Raw genomic sequence first — 4861 nt, 5'->3', positions numbered from 1 at the left:
TTTATGAATCCAGCAAGCTTTCACAGGTTCCTTGTACGTAGTTAAGGTGAAGCTTTGTTTGGTGAATAATCGCAGAAAGTTTCGTTCAGTTAGATATTAAGGATTCGCCGCACAGAAGCGTTCTCGAACATCACTTACTCGGCGCCTCTCTTGAAGATGCGCGCACGATATGAGAAAAAAGAGGCCTATTGGTTGGGGGAACCAATGAAAAGCTAGGGTAGAAGCCTCCGACCGGCCAAGAGAAGATCGACACTCGAAGGCTTGAGGAGCTACCCGCAAAGGGGAAGCCGTGGAGACGGCAAACTTGCCAGTCAGGCACACCGTGAGGCTGACTACAGCAGACCGGGGAGGTTACAATTCTGTTTTCCTGTTTCAATTTCCGAGAGTGAATGTAGGAAGTTCATACGGTGTCTCTTTCGAATCAGTGCATTAGCTATAGATGCTGCCCCCCTCTCCCCGGCTATAAGAACTTTTCTATAAATCGAAGAAAAAAGAAAGAACTCACTCAATAAGACATATCCCTGCCTGTCTTCCCCCCCCTGGATCCACCCCCTCGTTTTGTATTCTTGCCCCTCCATCGCCCTAGCTAAACGGATGTTACCTATTTATTTCTGAATCGACCATAGACCAATTCCTTCTTTTATTTGGGATGGGAAGTATTGACTACACCCAAAATTCTAAGCTTCATGTTACTCCTACCAAGAAAGCCACATGTCAGATCCGTGGCATCCCATTCGATTGAAATGGATGACAGTTTCTCATTCTGAATCTGTAAAAATCAAATTTTGATCAAATCCACACATCGCAATATACTAAGCCTTCTAATTCTTTAGGAGGTTAATCTAAAAGATTAGCGATATAACTAGGAAGACGTTTCAATGCCACACATGGGTACTGGGCGGTATTAAAACGTCTTTCCTAGTTATATCGCTAATCTTTTAGATTAACCTCTTAAAGAATTAGAAGGTTTAGTATATTGCGATGTGTGATTTGATCAAAAAAATTCAATTCGGAACTCTTAGTCAAGCTGATGGCGAAATCGATTTTTTGTTGAGGTGAAAGAGAAAAAAGAAGAGGAACCACCGCCCTGCTGTCGGTGTCGTGCATCTTGGTGAGTATCTGAGCTTTAAGGGAAAGTCTCGTTCCTTTCGCGGGAACAACAAAAACAACCATCTCGTTCTTTCCTTTCTTCGGTGCTACCTTTTTCTTTCCAAGGGTCCCACCAAGTCTTTCACAGACATAATATGCATGCTTAAGTAGGGTCAGGCAGAACCGTTGTTGCCTGATGGGAACTTCCCCCATATTGCTATCAATGTCTTCATGTCGCACGACCTCTTAACATTACACCACTGAATCCCCAATCCTTTGCTTGCTGTGCAGTGACAGTACCAATATCCACTAATCGTTGTTTCCAGATACGGTTGCCGGTTGACATCACTTCTAATTCGTCGATACGCTGGGTTAGATTTCCAATCCACCAACTATCTGAAATGTTGGCAAACAGGGCTTCATCATCCAAAAAGATGGACGGCACTCCAGACCAAACAATACCTGCCAAAGATTGAGCTCGACTCAAAAGATGGAGACATAAAGGTGCGATAAAGTCCTCTTCACTTCTGGTAAGGCTCATCGATCTTCTCTTCTGCATACTACTAGAAGAAAGTAGCTGCTCCCAACATTTCCCAGATACCACTTCCAATAGCAGCTGATCAAAGAACAGCCGATTTGATAACGGAGGCTTACCCCATTTCTTGATAAAGCTGTAATGCTTCATTACACATCCCAGTGTCAGGGGGGATATAACTATGAATGCGGAATCCCTGATATTAAGAGATTTTTAGCTAGTGTAGCTGGCACTAACCTCTCACGCGTTGTAACAAGGTAGCCATACTGGAAGGTGCGACTGGATCACCTTCTTTTCAGGGAGAGCTAATGCTTGTTGGGTATTTTGGTTTGACACTGCTTCACACCCAAAAAAAAGCGAGCTACATCTGAGTTAAATCGCGGTTGCTAGCATCGAAGAGAGCCAACAAGGAATTCCATTAATAACTGGTCGTTTTGATTCTTTGGAACAACTCGATGAATTTAGTAGATCTTTTTAGGAGGACTAAATGACTCTCGATAAAACTTATCCTATTTTTATAGTGCGATGGTTTACAGTCAATAGTTCTTAACCAACCCTTTCTCTTAGAGCTTTATAAAGCTTTAAGAGAGAATAGGGAGTAAGGGGGACCTTCGCTTCATTAGAAATTTGACCCGGACCTTCTTTCTTCTCCTGCTACGCCCTGAGAAAGTCACCGGCGGCTTTCTCCTTATTATTGATGGATCCCCCCCTCTCGAGACATTTCAACTCTTTCGATCTATCAGAACAGATCAGGCTATCTATCTCGATTTGAAAATAGCACGTTCATTTCCGCCATAATAATAAGCAGGCGAAGTAGCTAGAAGCGCTCGCCCGCGAGCAATCTACGTTTGTGATCTCGTATATTTCGCTTCTCCAATATCTTACTGAGTTTCCCCCTCATCTTTTTGCAAAAAGCCTCCTACAATTACAATGGGAAGGGACGAGACAAAGCCTTCTTCTAAACGAAATGAAATAGGATTCTGCTTTCACTGTTCTCAAGGTATCTCCTGACTCGAAGATTAGGGCTTCTTCCCAGACCGAGATAGGTTTCGCTCTAACATACGCCTCATTTCACATAGAAGAAGGGGAACGCCTTCTCCTCTCAAAAGACCAAAGGAGAGACAGCATCCCTTTCCTTCGGTAGCTCTTTTGGTTTTCCAAGGGTAGCGGTAGCTGTTTTTATTCAAATCCATCTCCACTTATGTTGTGCCCTTCCTCCCAAAGCATTCCAGCATCTGTTATTCCAAGTCTCACCCTGTGAAGCAAAGTCGGACAAGTTAGGGAATCCCACGGAGTGGAAAGACCATCTGAGCGAACCGACCGAAGGCGATGAAGGATCGAGTCCATGCCAGACAAATCCAACATTCGAAAGACGACAATCACAGCATCACGCTCGGGAATTCATTGATATGATAGTTTAGCTTCGTCAATCTATTTCTTAGTTTGACGATCCCTCTTACTAATTGGAATCAAAGAATTAGTCGATTTGTTCCGCCTAAAATGGGAATGGGCTAAGGTTATGAACTTCTAATCTATAATCTGATGTCGCGCAGTAGCTTCCCATGGAGCCTCCTACGGATCATCAGGTCCACCCGGTTGGGCTCAACCTCAGAGAAAGGTTGAGTGAACAGGAAAGGGAGGCCTTTCGCCGGCTAATGTCTTCCAAGGAGTATCGGGGGGTGGAACGACAAATGAACCTTTTTTAGGCTCGGGCCGAAGAGCTAAAAAAGAAAACTATGAATACATATCCTACTCCTAAGCTCCAGGGGCACCACCACCGCTTTCTCCAGAGTTTTGCTTTTACAGAACTCTAAGAGTCACATCTACCACCATGCTGGCCCATGAAGGCTGGCTTTCCAAAGAGATACTTCAGTGGGTCCATCCTTGCAATCAGCACGGTCGTATAGTTCAACATGTAATGGCGTAGGCATTGTGAGGCTCATGGTTGAGCACAACCGCTTTTTTCTAGAACCTTATACCTTGTCTCATAATCAGTGAACTTCTTGCCGATCTCGTTATTTTGGCGATTTATAATTCTTCCATTTTACTGAACGGAATTTCAAGCAATTTTTTTCCAGTCTTTTTCTTCCTGGTGGATTCTTCTATTTGTATAGAAAGGTATTCCCTGCTAAGGATAAACTATTATATCTCACTCGAAAGTGTGAAAATACGCTAATCGACGAACCCTGGGAACATCATTAGAATAAGAAGAGGCAGAGAAGAGGGAGAAGTAAGTTGATTCTTCCGAATCACCGAAAGCGAAGCGCTATCTCAAATCAATGATGGATTTTTTTTAGTGCCTACCGCTTCTTCAATCTCTTCTTTAGAAAAAGGGGTTGATCCGAACATTTATCTCTGATTTCCAAGGACAAGCACGAAAAAAACTAGTAGATTCTCTTTCGCTTATCGGCCGACCGGCTTTCATGGGAAGACTGAAGTAGTATCTTCCTGCCGCCGAAAGGAATTTGTCTCCACTAGCGTCATTCGAAGAACGAAAAACCTTAGCTATTCGTTGGATCCTTGAAGTAGCTTTCAAACGACGTATAAGCTACAGGATAAGCTTAGAGAAATGTTCATTTGCTGAGATACTGGATGCTTACCGAAAGAGGGGAATTGCACGTAAGAAAAGGGAGAATCTTTCATGTCAACTCTAATTAGTTATCAAAAGGTCGACTTTACATATTGCTCTTTCTTTCCTACCAGTTTCATCGTGCTAACCAAGGACAGACAAAAATAGAGATTTTAGGCGCAATAGAAAGAAATGCTGTAACCGGGGTGGGTGAACCACATGCCTTAGCGCAGGAAGAGATGCCTTACGCTGCGTGGAACCATCTTCCTTTATTCATGCGGCGGAAGTTAGCGACAAAAGATGAGGCCAGCATAGTAAATGTCTCTAAAATGTCGAGAATCTTAGAGTTCTTTCTACCTGGGCGACAGTATAAAGAAGCATTTAGGGATTTGTTCATGATCCATGATTACAAAGTGGATCAAGCCTCTGAAACTGGACTCTTTCTTCCCTCTCGATTCCATCTATATCCCGCCTTTAATCAGAATGATCTGGAATTCCTTTCTAATTCCGTATATCAACTAATAGGGACAGCAGGAAGGAAGCACCCTGTTATGGCGCAATCACTGATTGACGTTCTGAAGTTCTAGGTCTTAACGCTCTCCGTGCTGTCTCCTTCTGAGGGGAAGGTAAATGTTGGACTTTTTCTCCCTCTCAAAAGAAGGCTCGTG

The sequence above is a fragment of the Benincasa hispida genome, chromosome 7 (genome assembly GCF_009727055.1).
Source record: "Benincasa hispida cultivar B227 chromosome 7, ASM972705v1, whole genome shotgun sequence".
Classification (NCBI taxonomy): Eukaryota; Viridiplantae; Streptophyta; class Magnoliopsida; order Cucurbitales; family Cucurbitaceae; genus Benincasa; species Benincasa hispida.
The sequence above is the reverse complement of the archived record's forward strand: the minus strand, read 5'-3'. Positions refer to the sequence as shown.